The sequence below is a fragment of the Littorina saxatilis genome, linkage group LG15, assembly GCF_037325665.1.
Source record: "Littorina saxatilis isolate snail1 linkage group LG15, US_GU_Lsax_2.0, whole genome shotgun sequence".
In the NCBI taxonomy this organism is placed as follows: Eukaryota; Metazoa; Mollusca; class Gastropoda; order Littorinimorpha; family Littorinidae; genus Littorina; species Littorina saxatilis.
This window is the reverse complement of record NC_090259.1, coordinates 13,720,386-13,736,401: the sequence shown is the minus strand read 5'-3', so window position 1 is coordinate 13,736,401 and position 16,016 is coordinate 13,720,386. Positions and strand designations below refer to the sequence as shown.

At 41.8% G+C, this 16,016-nt stretch overlaps 1 long non-coding RNA gene across 1 annotated transcript; it reads left to right on the top strand.

The window, feature by feature from the left end:
- The first annotated feature begins 6,904 nt into the window (after positions 1-6,904).
- On the top strand, positions 6,905-15,624 carry LOC138948622 (uncharacterized). The gene is made up of 6 exons (XR_011450043.1): positions 6,905-7,682; positions 8,269-8,337; positions 8,971-9,064; positions 10,042-10,212; positions 10,666-10,765; positions 14,212-15,624. It is a non-coding gene; the product is annotated as an uncharacterized lncRNA (long non-coding RNA).
- The last annotated feature ends 392 nt before the right edge of the window (positions 15,625-16,016 follow it).

The following is a 16,016-nucleotide window of genomic DNA, read 5'->3' as shown; positions in this document are numbered from 1 at the left end:
ATTCTGCGCAAGTTCCTCAAAGCTGAACGCACAGGAAACTGGGACCTGCATCTGTCCACTGTCCATGAAATGATGCCTTTCATGGCAGCAGCAGGGCACAACCTCTACACCAAATCCCTCCACCTGTATCTCCAGGACATGCTGCAGCTGAAAGAAACTCACAAGGATGTCTACCAGAGCTTCCAAGCCGGTCACCATGTACGCAGGACGGATCGATGTTGGGCAGGCCTTTCTACAGACAGATGATTAAAAGAACAACTAGCATTGCTCTTTGGAGAATGTACAAATATGTATTGGAGACTTTCTTTATTTCTATGACAGTGACCGGTGTGAGATGTTTTTCAAATGTACAAATGTGTATTGGAGCCTTTCTTTATTTCTATGACAGTGACTGATGTTGTGAGATGTTTTTCAAGGGACATAATTATTATCATTCCTGTTGTTTCCTGATTTTTTTCTGATTACGGAATGTGTTCACAGATATTTGTATTCAGTGAATGCATTCATTGAGTGTTTTATGACTGCTTTGATGCTCAATTCTGCAGTCTGCAGTCGACCAATGCATGACTAACGCTGTGAATACATTATTGGTCAATAATGTTTATGAATGTTGTGCAATGTTTGTGTAATGATGTTGGAGTTATGTGCTTTGAATTTAAAATGTTGTCGATTATTTGATTATGTGATGCTTTATCTAATCAATTGCCTTGTTTACGTTTGTTGTTTCATTGCTTGTGTTTGAATGGTTTGCTTTTGTATACCCTGCTCCCTTGTCACGCGGTAGACTATCCAGCGACTTCCTGACATCATTCATCTTACTTTTCTTAGTTTACACTGCAAACTTTGTGGCCTTTTTACATGTTGCTTGAGTGCGCTTACATTCTCCTGTACAGGAATACTTATGTTTTTGTAGAACAAAACCTTCACAAAGATGATGTTTGGCTTAAAATGAGTACAGTATTCTACTTTTAGTTGAAAACAATAAATATGACCTTGTGTACCAATTACTTTGGAATTTCCCCTCTGTGTGTGTGTGTATGTGTGTGTGTGTGTGTGTGTGTGTGTGTGTGTGTGTGTGTGTTTAGTGCGTGTATAAAAAAAATATTCGTTATGCTGCTGAAAATGATTACACAGCCTTCACTTCACGCATAAACAACAAATTTGACCTTATGACCCAATGACCTTGACCTTTTGATTTTTAATATCTTAGACATTTTTTTATATTGTAATCATAAACTGTGACTTGCATGTTATATTTGATGTTCTTGGTGTCAAAACAGTTCAGACAATGTAAAAAACGTAGAATCGCTTTGTGACAAAATACACACTGACAAACACACTTGATAACTTTTTTAAAAATAATTATATTTTTCTCGATTTTTGACCAGACATACTACAAACATAGCAGAACATGAATCTGAAAACAGAAATTCTTTAGCAATAAATCCTTGGTTATGGTGCCATTTTCCGTAGACTGACTAGGCAACCACCCCTACCCATCCTGCCACCCCGGCCTCCCTCCATCATCAACCCTCTCTCTCATTACCCCCACCCCTACCCAGCCCACTCTCCTTACCCTCTCTCCCCGCCCCCATCTCCCTTTTTGCAGGCAACACTACCCCCCCCCTACACACACACAACCCATACCGCCTCCCCCCCTACACACACACAACCCATACCGCCTCCCCCCCCCCCCCTACACACACACAACCCATACCGCCTCCCCCCCCCCTGCCCCACACTAACACACCCTAGTCCAAAAATTCTTCGTTTCCTTTGAGACTTCTTTCTTCCCTGCCTCGTTCTTTTGTCATAGCCGTCTTTCCCTCCCTTCCCCCAAAGCATCATTGCGCATTGCACCAGATGAGTGCCCGCCAAACAAATGAAGCGTCCCTGATGACCGTTTAATTTGTCGTTCGTCAGGGTTTGGACCAGCTCGGATTAAATACCAACACCCGCCAGCTCGGGACCCTACTGGCGTCGCTCCGTCGTCCTGCATGACCTCGGGATGTCTTGACGTGCTCAGGGCCGCGTTGCACTATTCAGAAATGTTGCTTTCGATTCGCCAGGCACATAATTGTCATCGTTGAGAGAGAGAGAGAGAGAGAGAGAGAGAGAGAGAGAGAGAGAGAGAGAGAGAGCGATAGATACACAGAGAGAGAGAGACAGACAGAGAGAGAGATAGAGATAGATACAGAGACAGAGAGAGAGACAGAGAGACATAGAGAGAGAGAGAGAGAGAGAGAGAGAGAGAGAAACAGAGAGACATAGAGAGAGAGAGAGAGAGACAGACAGACAGACAGACAGACAGACAGACAGACAGACAGACAGACAGCGAAAGAGACAGAAAAACTAAGTTTGTTTTATTATTTGGGATACGAGCATCTTCCTATTTGGACACACACCAACAATGTACACAGATGTTCGTGTCATGCTTCTGATCAAAAGGTATCCTTGTTTGTTGACCCTCTCTCTCGTGCTATTCGATTTGCTTGCTCGGAACCCGTTTGTGAGGGAATTGCCAAACTGATACGAAGGAGCGATTTCAACTGTTTAAAGGCATATGTACGCGCTCCCGTGTTTACAAAGTGTAGTTTGCCCACAATCGATGTCAAATGCATCATAAGGCCATATAATGACGATATGTCGCAATGCGCGGACCATATACATGCATTACAGCTTGTTCTAGCCTCTGAAAAAGTGAGGATGTCAACAAAGACGCGGAGTTATTTCCCTTGTGTCAACGTTCCCTCTGTTGGCAAATCTATAAATAGGACGATCTAGATCAAAATAAAAATTCAAATATCTCAACATTTAAGGGGTCCTAGACCACAATATCTTGCAGGGAACTTAATTTAGCATGTCTCCAGCTGTGGGTAAAGCAATTAGCGTGTATAGTCATCGAGTACATATGGCTTTAAGTCAAAGCTAAGTGGTGTAAATGGCACTTTAGCCTCCCGTCCAGCGACTTACGATTTACGTCATTCTTCTGATCAGAGGGGTCATTGTTTCTTGACCCCCTTCTCTTATGCTCCTCGGATCCTATTCCGTTCTTGAGGGAATTGTCAAATTGTGATTGAGGAGCCGTGTTAGTCGTTTTGGTCGCCTTGCTTCCCTTATCTCACTCGGTCGCACGATTGATATAGACGTTTGTGATTAGACTGCATTTGCCTGGCGTGGCGATGGATGTGTTTTTGCTGGGACCCGGACAAGACAAATGGGAAGCCAAACGCGTTGTGGGATTTGGGTGAAAATGTCGAGAGCGCAAGAATTTCACGCAAGTGCTGTGTGTACATGAATAGTTCCAATGTAAGAGTGGTGCCGACTTTTTCTCTGTGTGTCGTTTCCGTTGAAAGTGGTGATTAAGGCAATTCCGCTTTGTCAGCAGATTTGCGAAAATTTGGTGGCAATAGTTTAAGGAGGAGTCGAAGAAAAAGTGCAGTTTAAATAAAATAAAGTACATGGTGAATATGTAGAGGTTACATGCCGAGTCTCAGTGATTATTAAAAATAATGGTCGAAGTTAGCGGATCATGAAAAATGCGAGCTTCAGCGAGCTTTTTCATGACCGCGAACTGAGACCATTATTTTTAATAATCACTGAGACGAGGTGTGTAACCTCTTTATTCCCCCTTTCTTCAGTTATTCAAAGAAAACAGGAGTTTTTGTGCGAAAGTTTGATCGAATCCGAATCACTCAACCAGTCAACCTGCGCAGGCGATCGATTAATGTGCGGTTGTATAGTTCCGTGCAAATCATTCCATTCTGTTAACACTTCTTGTCAGTTTCCCTGTTTTAGACTAAAATCAAGTACACAGATAAGCTGTTATTCTGCTGTGGCGGTAAAGGCAGATATTGTGTGTTCTGTTTATGTTTTAGTATCGCTAAAGATAATGTTCTTTCGTCAAATGGGACTAGCAGACGAACTTTTGCACCCGTGTTCCAACGTTAATTACTGTATGAAGTTCAGTTTTTTGGGGAAAATAGTGTATGAAACCGCTTTATGTTGTTTAAATTGATGAGATGTGTGCATTTGGTTGCGTGTGATCTGTTTATAAAATGAAATATTGTTGAAAACTGACCGTCGGATTGCAGTCAGTGTTGTCGAAGAAACTGCGTTAAAAGAAGGGGAACTACTCTTGTCGGCAAGAGTATGAGTTACTTGCCTTGGGAATTTGCTTGTGATGAACGGTGTGTGCACAGCAGATCTATATTCAGAAAACAACCGAACTCATGGATTTTATATGGAGATTCATGTGTTCAGGCCTGTAGTTGTTAATTTAAATGCGGTATGTTTGTATTGTTTGCTCCAGAGATGTATATTTCGTACGTATAGAGCGTTTTGAACTTTTCAGTCGCAAAAGTAGTACCAAAACAGAACAGCTTCTCAACCCATTGCACTATCGAGGATTCAGGCTGTTGCTGGCTCGTTATTTGTTTGGTTGCTGGGTCATTATCGAAAAATAACTAGCTCTACAAGTTTACAGAGGTAAAGAAGCAGAGGGGGGAATAAACTATTTTTCCTTTGTTCATTCACATTCTCTCTCACTTATGTTTTTAGATTCTGCAACTTCCGCAAGCCTCGCTTTCTCTCATTCACTATCTCAGTTACGTCCGTCTTGCATCCCTTTCCACAGACATACACAGTGCATTCCATACGAACCCCCTCTTCTCCATCCCTACCCCCCCCCTTCCACCCCCCCCCCCCCAATTTGTTGTTTTAAAAAAAAAAATTAATTGAAAACAATAGAATTATTTACGAGAAGACGAAGAAAAAGAAGAAGAAGAAGCAAAAGAAGAAGAAGAAGAAGAAGAAGAAGAAGAAGAAGAAGAAGAAGAAGAAGAAGAAGAAGAAGAAGAAGAAGAAGAAGAAGAAGAAGAAGAAGAAGAAAAAGAGGAACACGAGAGACCTCTTCAAAAACTCTATAATATGTCCTATGTGACCCCCTCGAAACTTGCACTGCGGGAGAGGCGAAACTTTTCTTCCTGAACGAAACGTACTTATCTGCTGAAGAGTGACAGGGGGAATAACAAGTAGTTTCCCTTTCCTGCCTACGGTCGATAATCCTGAGAACTTTGCTGTCAAAATTATCGGCCTTTGCGTGTTTTCTGTATCCACAGAGATATACAACGCGAAACAGGTAAAGACGAACAGAAGAAGGTTTTGTTGGGGTTGCTGTTTGTGTTTCTTCTTTTTGTCTTTTTTGCATTTTCTGTTTGGAGTTTGGAGTTTCCTGTTTCTTTTTCATCTTTTTGCTTTCTTGCTTGCTTGCTTTCTGTTTAATTTGTTTTCGAATAGAAACAATTTTTGTGGGATTTACATGTGTTTGTTTTCTCCATTCTGACATTTATTTTTTCCATTTTTTTTGTGTCATTTTTTTCTACGTTTAGTTCATCTATTCTTACTTGTGTTTTGGCATGTATGCTTTCTTGAATTTTCGTTGTACTCAACAACGTACCTGCTTGTTGAGGCAACGTCACAAACAGTGCAAATAAAGGTTGATTGTATCTTAATTCTAAAATGCGCTTTGACTGAAGACCAGAGCTTAGAGATTATTAATTTTGTTTGCTTTGTTTTCACATCATGTTCTAATGTTTCTAGTTAAATCATTTCTGTTGATCTTCTATTCCCCTTACTTTTTTTTCCGTCCCCCACATATAATTGCTGATACGTGCGTTATCTATTGTAACAGCAATGCATGGCATTTGTCTTCTTCCTTATTGTTGTTATCTATGTTTATTTGTCATTCTCTATCTTCTTTGTCAGTCGGCCACACTTCCTGCTCTGTGTATGTCTGCTTTTGTGTATTTTGTTCTGTCTATTTGAGTGTCTGAGTGTCTCCTTTGTGTTAGTCTGTCTGTCTGTCTGTCTGTTTGTCGGTGTTGGTTTCCGTTTCTGTACTAATCTGGCAGTCTGTCTGTCTGTCTGTCTGTCTGTCGGTGTTGGTTTCCGTTTCTGTACTAGTCTGACAATTTCCTCTCTCTCTCTCTCTCTCTCTCTCTCTCTCTCTCTCTCTCTCTCTCTCTCTCTCTCTCTCTCTCTCTCTCTCTCTCTCTCTCTCTCCCCCCTCCCCTTCTTCCACCATTTTCTCACAATTTCTTCTTTTCTGCCGCACCACCCAAGAGCAGGTCCTTCTCTTAATAAATCATCCGCATGTTATGATTTCCCTTGTCAACACACATGCGACTCTTCCAGCAAACTCTCCCAGCAAACGTTGGCAGATTTACCAGGCTAAACGATCCAAACTCCACAACAACTCAGCAATCTGGGAACCGGAGGAGAGATGACGAAGACAAAAGACCCGTCAAATCTCGTCCGAAATCTCGTTACAATATCCCAGGGTGCCTAGCTGTTTAGTGGGGTCTAAAGAGTACGGGGCTTGGGGGTTAAAGGTGAAGGGTAGGGGAGGGGTGTTGTATTGAGAGGAAAGGGGGGGGGGGGTGTGGTGTGATGTGGGTAGTGTTGAACGCCCCAGAAAGAGCGCATTTTTTCCAAAAGAGGAAAGACAGAAAGAAAGAGAAATAGAAAAGAAAGAAAAAAGAAGCAAAAAACAAAACAAAAGGAAGGTAACACACAAATAACACATAAACACCCATACAAACAACAAGGATGGAAAACCGATAGAGAAAGGCAATACGAACAAGGCACAACGACTGACAGACAGACATATCAACGCAAGGCATTCAGACAGACTCACAGACTAGCAGACTAACAGAGAGACAGATAGAACTACAGAGAGACAGACAGACAGACAGACAGAGAAGAGAGAGAGAGAGAGAGAGAGAGAGAGAGAGTGAGAGAGAGAGAGAAAAAGAGAGAGAGAGAGAGAGAAAGAAAGAAAGAGAGAGAGAAAAGAGAGAGAGAGAAAGAGAGAGAAAGAGAGAGAGAAAGAGAGAGAGAAAGAGCACCCATTGCACACCGGTTGGACCGTACATAAGGTAACGTTAAACTATGCTTGTGCAACGTATGTGGGAGTATCACTTATAACCTCAGGGTATCTCTTATCCTGTTGCGCATCTATAGACTAGAGACAGCGCTGGTTAGACTAAAACATGGATCGGGAACTTCAGTACGTACTTAGGACTACCGCGGCTGTGCTTGCAAGTTTGGATAGTTCTTTCTTTCTCATTTGATCCGAGTTTTATCTGTCTCATTAAATGCCATTTTTCTACCTACTACACATATAGTTTTCCTAATTGATTCCCGAAGATAAGTTAGTTTCGCTTCCACGTTTCGGTTTTCACTAATTCAACATGGCCGGCGTCGGCAATGCATCTTTGATCATCATCTTCTTCCGAAGAGGACTGGGTTCTTGCGAACGTCTCAGAGTCCTGCGGTTGAGTCACTGTTACCGATAGTGGTTAGCTCCGGCAAACAGGGAGATTAAAAAGGTGGGGAGGTTTAAAACTATGCGGTACAGGGGAGAGTGCGTTCAAGGGCGGGCTCTCATGCCCGACTCAGCGACTGCACTGAGGAAACTGTGGCCGAGACGGGAGCGAAGGAGGGGCCTGCTTCGGCCGATGAACAAAGAAACTGTGATCGAACAAGTATGGTGTTACAAGGGGAAAGACCCGCAAAGTGAACTTAGTTGCCAAAGCCCGAAGTGTGACGACGGACTCGGTTTCCAGCAACTGTCCACCGACTCAGCGGCAAAATATGAGTTGACACGTCCGAGGTGAAAGGTAATAGTCTCTTCTTATTAGAATGAAGGTCATTGTTTATGACTAAAATACAGTAGAATCACATAATGCACGAAGGAATGGAACATGTACATGGAATAAGATTGTCCGTCCACTAAGACACATTCCTAAAGGTGGAACCAACATCCTGACGGCTATGCAGAGGAAGTGTTCTTTTTAAGAAATGCATTCAAATAAAACAAATAGGGAAATGCCCACTGAACAGAAACACCCAGGCTCCTGATTTTTGGTATGAATCCAAGTTGAGAGAGATCAGCTGAGCTAGGATTTTACATGGAATAAGATCATCCCTCCACTTGCATACAATGTATACAACCAGAAATGAAGATACAGTGTGCTTGATGTGGTGATCAAGTGACATTTTGCTATGACTGTGTTTAAGCAACTAGTAGCTTCTTCAGCGTTAATTCATTAAACAATCACTCTTATTCTTAGCACATAGAGCACATTGAATGAGTGTGTGCATGTGTGTGTGTGTGTTTGTTATTGCAATGTAAGACCTTATAATATAAATATACACAAATTATAACACATGCTGGGATTCTAAATATGTTCTGTTTACTTGCAGGTCTCAGTTATTACCAAGCCCTGCCTCATTCTTCCCGCAACACTGACATGGTGCTGTTGTAGAACACAAGTAAGTCCTTTGATCATTTCCAAAATACACTAGTGCAATAGCTTGTGAGTGCAACTGGTGGTAATGAGAATATTTTACCACAAAAGGCTAAAGTACAAATAACAGATTTATTATGTTGGAAAAAGAAGTAAGCCAGAGCAAGTGATTAGTGTACCAGTTAGCTAGGGTGGATGTATTATATTTACAATTTACAGTCAGCATAGAATGTTGAGGACAGTCTAGAATTTTTCTCGCCCTGTGAATTCAACTGCAAATCAGATGGCATGAAGAAATCAATGTTATATTATGCTCTGGAATCCCTCATCTTGGCCACATACAAAAAATTATATATTCAGTGACTGCTTGCTGTGGTGAGTTAAAATGTGTGATGAAATATTTTCACAAAAAGGTACCAGTGTTGTTAACAAAACTAATTCTTTAACAAACAAACAAAAACCACTCTGCACAGAGAGCATTCAAGCTGATCTATGTTGCTATTCGTCCAAGTAGAGGGATGATCTTATCCCAAGTAAAAGCCTGACAAGATCTGAGACTGTGAAGCAAAATGTTTTTACATGGTAAAGTAAGCCTTTAACGAGCAAGTATGTCTATTGCACTGGGTGTTTTATTATTATTGTATCATTTTTCTTTCAGGTAGTCTCTCTTTAAACTGACTTTCTACACCATGGTGTCTCTGGCAGTGTTATATTGGCAGAAGACAGTTGGAACTGGATTCCTCATTTAGATGGTAGGCATGTTTTGGGCTTTTGTGTTGCTTTGATGTGTGTGTGTGTGTGTGTATGTGTGTGTCTGTTCTATACCAGAAATAAACACACTGTTTGCTTGCTGTGGTGAAATGACATTTTGTGATTTTTTTTTTAAATGAGCTAGTACAGTTGTAGCTTTTACAGCATTTATTCATAACACAATCGCACTTGGCGCAGAGAGCAACCAGACCGTTCATTGTGGGTATGTGAACAAGTTAAGAGATCATGTCTTATCCCATTTTAAAGCCTGACCAGATCTTAGACGGTGAGCCAAATTGTTTTCATGAGAAGGAATGTGCCTTTCAGAGAAATCTATTAACTACAGTATTACTTTACAAAACATATTTTAAGAAATGAAATGTGTTACAAGTAACAGCCATGGGGGTGATAGCCTGTAGGTGGAATAATAATCTTCAATTGCCCAGAAATGATTGTTATCTGGTCAAGAAATGCAAAGCATTTTGATGTTTGTGACGATTAGTTACTCTTTATCACGTTTGGTCCCTGATTTTGCTGTCCTTGTCTGCGTTGGGCAGGTGTGCGTCCATGATGTCATTGCTATTGAAAACTAATCTGTACTGCAAAGTAAATGTACCCGTACATGACGTACATGGCAGTTGTCAACCGGGGGCCAGCCATGACTGGGACTGATGTATCCACAGGCACTCGACACCAGGTGGGCGGGGCCAGTGGTTGGGGTGTGATTCCCTGCCTTACACCACCACAAAGTGTAGTATCAGCAGACAAGACTGAGCAGAACTTCTGCCCCCCCCCCCCCCCCCCCTCACCAATTGACCACTCAGTGCCATGTGCCTGCAGCTGTATCATAAACACTTTGTGACAATAGTTGTTACCTCCTTAGAACAGATCTTGTGATGCTCCTCAGTCAGTCAGTGTTTGATGGATGCTAACTGGTATACTTGACATAGTGTTCATATGAAAGTTTTATGTGTTGCAGCTCATCCAGATCACAGGTACACAAAGGAGCTGGTTACAGTGATAACATAGGCACATGGAACTGCTTATGGACTACTTTAGAAAGTGAGCGGTTACAACCAAGACTCTTCCGTCAGGAAGGTCTGCGGAAGGGTGCTTGATCTGTTTCCTCGGACAGGCTTTTCAAGACTAGGTAGGTTAAACCACATGATTGGGCTTTAATTATGAATGCACTTCAAAATTCACTCTATTTCATTATCTTGTACAACCCCCCGCGGGTTAGGGGGAAGAATTTACCCGATGCCCCCCAGCATGTCGTAAGAGGCGACTAACGGATTCTGTTTCTCCTTTTACCCTTGTTAAGTGTTTCTTGTATAGAATATAGTCAATGTTTGTAAAGATTTTAGTCAAGCAGTATGTAAGAAATGTTAAGTCCTTTGTACTGGAAACTTGCATTCTCCCAGTAAGGTAATATATTGTACTGCGTTGCAAGCCCCTGGAGCAATTTTTTGATTAGTGCTTTTGTGAACAAGAAACAATTAACAAATCTTCAATAGTACTGACCAAAGAAGAAGGTTTAATTGTGTGATCATGATTTGATACATATGCTTGACCCTGAAGATGTGTTTTATTTGTTTTGTTTCAGAACAAAGTTTGGTGAAGTAGAAGCTACCGCTGTAGGCTGGTGTAAGGCTGAAGAAGAACCTCTGACAAGTCAATTTTCAAGCAACTGAGCACGAACCCAGGTACAAGACACAGAGCTCTCTTTCTATCGGTCTGTTATTCATAGAATGACACTAACAGTGACACAAGTAAATAATCTGTATCATTGTCTTGACCTCTAGAAATTTGGTAGAGAATAAGATGACTGATAGTATTATTTTGATTATTTCATGGTCATTACAGTGGCCTCCACCCCTGCCCCTTTTAAGACACCCCAATCTAAGACTCCTTCCTATTAATGACCCTGTTTTCGCAGACTTCTTGTTCATAACATCTGTAAATTCACTCCCATTTTAAGACTTGCTCCATTTGGACTTGGACTGGGTGGCCGAGTGGTAACGCAATTGCGCTCGGAAGCGAGAGGTTGCGAGTTCGACCCTGGGTCAGGGCGTTAGCAATTTTCTCCCACCTTCCCTAACCTAGGTGGTGGGTTCAAGTGCTAGTCTTTCGGATGAGACGAAAAACCGAGGTCCCTTCATGTACACTACATTGGGGTGTGCACGTTAAAGATCTCACGATTGACAAAAGGGTCTTTCCTGGCAAAATTGTATAGGCATAGATAAAAATGTCCACCAAATACCCGTGTGACTTGGAATAATAGGCCGTGAAAAGTAGGATATGCGCTGAAATGGCTGCGATCTTCTGGCCGATGTGAATGCGTGATGTATTGTGTAAAAAAAAATCCATCTCACACGGCATAAATAAATCCCTGCGCCTTGAATATGTGCACGATATAAATTGCATAAAATAAAAAGATAAAATAAATCCCTGCTCTTAGAACTGTACCCACGGAATACGCGCGATATAAACCTCATATTGATTGATTGATTTTAAGACCTGATTTTGCTTATTTTGGATTTCGAAAAAGAGAAAAACAAATTCCCACTCTGTACAGAATTAAGCCAGGTTCATGATTTTTGTATGGACCAAGTTGAGAGATGGCATTTGTATAGGCCTGACCAGATCTGAGATGTTGAATCTAATTGGTTACGAAGAAAGCATTGTGTCATTATAGGCACACTACTTCTCGTCACCGTCTCAGTTCTGGCCAGGCTTTAAGATAGGATAAGCTCATCCCTCAACTTTGTCACATATGAACAATCGACACACTGACTCTTGCTGTTGTGAGTTGACATTTTTTGATGAATTTATTTCTGGAAAAGGCACCATGCAGTGCTGTTTCAGGGGTGGGACTTTTCCGCGGATTTCCGCGGACACAACTTACGAATTCTGCTGGAGTAATCTATTTTTCCGCGTCACATTTCATTACAATATCTATGACTTGTTGACTGAATGATTTGGAGTGACGTGGAGATGAAACAGAACACTGGAGGCTTGAGAGTTAAATTGTGCTGACTGAAAACTCCTGATAACTAATAGTAATTTTGAGGGGGGGGGGGGGGGGGGGAGGTTGGGGAGTGTGGAGAATGTCTTTTTTGTCAGATTGCACAGATTTTAATGTACCATTTAACCAAAATTCGGGGTAACATGCCCCCGAACCCCCTGGAAAAAAAGGGATTTCCTCCTTTTTCATCACAAGAGAGTCCCACCCCTGTGTTTACAGAATTCCTTGTTTAAAACTATCACTGTGCACAGAGGGAAGGGGGGGGGGGTGTATTTGACCACCCCTGCGTTTACAGAATTCCTTGTTTAAAAACTATCACTATGCACAGAGGGAAGGGGGGGGGGGGGTGTATTTGACCACCCCTGTGTTTACAGAATTCCTTGTTTAAAACTATCACTGTGCACAGAGGGAAGGGGGGGTGTATTTGACCACCCCTGTGTTTACAGAATTCCTTGTTTAAAACTATCATTGTGCACAGAGGGAAGAAGGGGGGTGTATTTGACCACCCCTGTGTTTACAGAATTCCTTGTTTAAAACTATCACTGTGCACAGAGGGAAGGGGGGGGGGGGTGTATTTGACCACCCCTGTGTTTACAGAATTCCTTGTTTAAAACTATCACTGTTCACAGAGGGAAGGGGGGGGGTGTATTTGACCACCCCTGTGTTTACAGAATTCCTTGTTTAAAACTATCACTGTGCACAGAGAGAAGGGGGGGGGGGGGTGGATTTGACCACCCCTGTGTTTACAGCAGAATTCCTTGTTTAAAACTATCACTGTGCACAGAGGGAAGGGGGGGGTGTATTTGACCACCCCTGTGTTTACAGAATTCCTTGTTTAAAACTATCACTGTGCACAGAGGGAAGGGGGGGGGGGTGTATTTGACCACCCCTGTGTTTACAGAATTCCTTGTTTAAAACTATCACTGTGCACAGAGGGAAGGGGGGGGGGGTGTATTTGACCACCCCTGTGTTTACAGAATTCCTTGTTTGAAAACTATCACTGTGCACAGAGGGAAGGGGGGGTGTATTTGACCACCCCTGTGTTTACAGAATTCCTTGTTTAAAACTATCACTGTGCACAGAGGGAAGGGGGGGGGGGGGTGGGGGTGTATTTGACCACCCCTGTGTTTACAGAATTCCTTGTTTAAAACTATCACTGTGCACAGAGGGAAGGGGGGGGGGTGTATTTGACCACCCCTGTGTTTACAGAATTCCTTGTTTAAAACTATCACTGTGCACAGAGGGAAGGGGGGGGTGTATTTGACCACCCCTGTGTTTACAGAATTCCTTGTTTAAAACTATCACTGTGCACAGAGGGGGGGGGGGGGGTGTATGTGACCAAGTGAAGTGCATTGCTACATAATAAAATGAGCAAATCCGTCCCGTGAAGAAAACTTCTGCTTACTTAATTGTCAGATTTGCCAAGGCGTGTACATGAAATAAGATTATCATTCTAAATGCTGAATCAACATTCTGACTGTTTCCTATGAAACCAGGCTTGATTTTTGGTATGAATCCAAGTTAAGGGATAGCATGTGTAAAAGCAGAATTGTGTACAGAGGCAGCTTTGTGTTATTAAAGGCCGGCTGCTTTTCGTGAACACAGTTTGGCTCACATCTCACATCACCTGCCAGGCTTTTTAAAAAAAAAAATGTTTTACCATGGGATAAGACTATCCCTCCATTTAAGCACATACCAGCAATAAACACAGTGGTTACTTGTGATGAACTAGTGGCAAGACAAATGATTTAAGCATCACATAACCTTCCTAAGTGAAGTCAAGTTATGTGTCTGTGCCAGTGTGTGTGTGCATGTGTGTGTGTCAGCATAGAATGTTGAGGACAGTTCGATGGTAAATAACCCTGACAATTTTAGCCTATGATTGTGCCTACATTGTGGCAGGATTGGATGTGGATCTTCAAAAGCCTAAGTTAACAAAAAAGTATGTAAAAGTACATTTTGAATAGTAGTTTTTTTCTCAGAGGGAAGATATCACAAGATATGATCGTTCCACTGCATGTATGCCACATAACTAAAACAAAAATTAAATGTTATTTTAATCGTCTTTTGGGTAAAACAAATACACCATCAATATATTATAATAATGATCTTGCTTGTTTACAGATGGACAACAGCTACTGCCAGGACCAGGTTACGCATAAAGAAAACAGTCAACACTTGGCTGGTGCTGCAGCTTCTTTGATGTCTATTTTTTTTTTTTTTTAAAGACAGACAGCTACCAGCTCATTCAAGACCATAGCCCCATCTTACTCACGCAGAACAGACAGCCATCTTTCGCCTTTGCACAGAACACTGCTGTCTGAAGGTACACATCAAAAGGATAGGTTTTGCACCTACAGCGTGCGACTGTGGCTAGGGTAGGAAGAACAGACTCTGCAACACGTTCTGAGAGGGTGGCCTTTTCTTGCCACCCGTACCCCTGTGCAACAAGACTTGGCCAGAGAGCACACATCCAAATGCAAACACTGAACACTGAAGAGGAAGAAGAAGAAGAAGGTGCCCACACAGAAGGACATAAATCTACTTTAAGGGCACAAGTTTACAGCAGTTTATTGAATTGTAGCAGATTATAGGGAGAAAATGAACAAGCTAAATAGGCTGTACAGTACTTCACTTGAACAATGTATAAAGTTCCCTGTATTAAGAACATTTACAGATCACAAGACATTGTGTTTTCTTTTGTTTACAATACAAATGTTTCATAATAAAAAGATGTGCACTAGGCAAGATCCTTAAAATGTAAAACTAGTAGTGTGACAATTTTGAATTGTTCAGAGATGGTTTTTCTTCAGTGGTAAATGTTTTAGCTTTTTTTATAAGATCCCGTTAGTGAAGCATACTATAAAACCTTGACCTTCCAAACTGTGTTAGCACCCTGGGCTGCGATCATTGTGTTGAGCTACTTAAAGGCACAGTGCAGCTTACAGCCTTCGTTTTGCGTTTTTGTTGCAGCTGAGTGCATTTACAGTTCAAAAATCCTCCTATGGTAGTAAAACTACCCAACGACGACATCTGTGAAGCTCGACAGTTTCTTGTTCACGCGAGTGCATAAATTAACCTAGTTATTACGTGGTGTTTGGTCGGAGTTCGATTCAACTGAGTGATTCCGGCCTCCATTTTGTTTTATACAAACTCATGATGATGTCTGACATAGTTTGCTAGTGACGTGTCTTTTTGTGCATGATGTGGTGATCTACCTGATCTAAATTTAGATCCAAAATAGGTCAAGACCAGCCGGGTCCGAGTACGAAATTGATTCGTAAAAAAATCGCAGTTCTTGACTCTTTGGGTGCAAGTCAATGAAACTTGGTAGTTCTTCTAACAGATAGCTGCCTGAGGTATGACTAAAAGCCCCAGGGGCTCCGTGCACCTGAATTTGACAAGTTCAGTACCTTCAGCAAGCGCAAGTACAGTAGAGAAGCGCTTGACACACTGAAAAAGGCCTACTACGAGCAAAAGAAAAAGAATCAGTGATGCATGTGCTTTTGATGTAATCTTCTTTGACATTATGATGACTACAAAAACTGTCTGATGTGTTTTGTTTGTGAATGATGGATATATGTGCATGATTGCGTTTCGCAGACACAGTTGTCATGTGCGTTGTAATTGGCGACGAATGCTGGATGATACTATTTTTGTACCAGGATTACTATTTTTGTGCCAGGATTACTATTTTTGGGGCTGAGCATTACTCCAAAACACTTATGGGGGTAAACAGGTCTGCAGCACAACTACAAATGTAGAAATGTCGTCTGCATTTGTATATTTTAAAAGGTTATTTGTGCACAGAACATACATCTGCAGGGAGGTTTGGAGGGTGAAGTTAGGATCTGTTAGGAGGCATACAGATCACACTCATTTTGTGTGTGTGTTATTTTGTGTGACAGATAAGACACTGTCATTCCAGC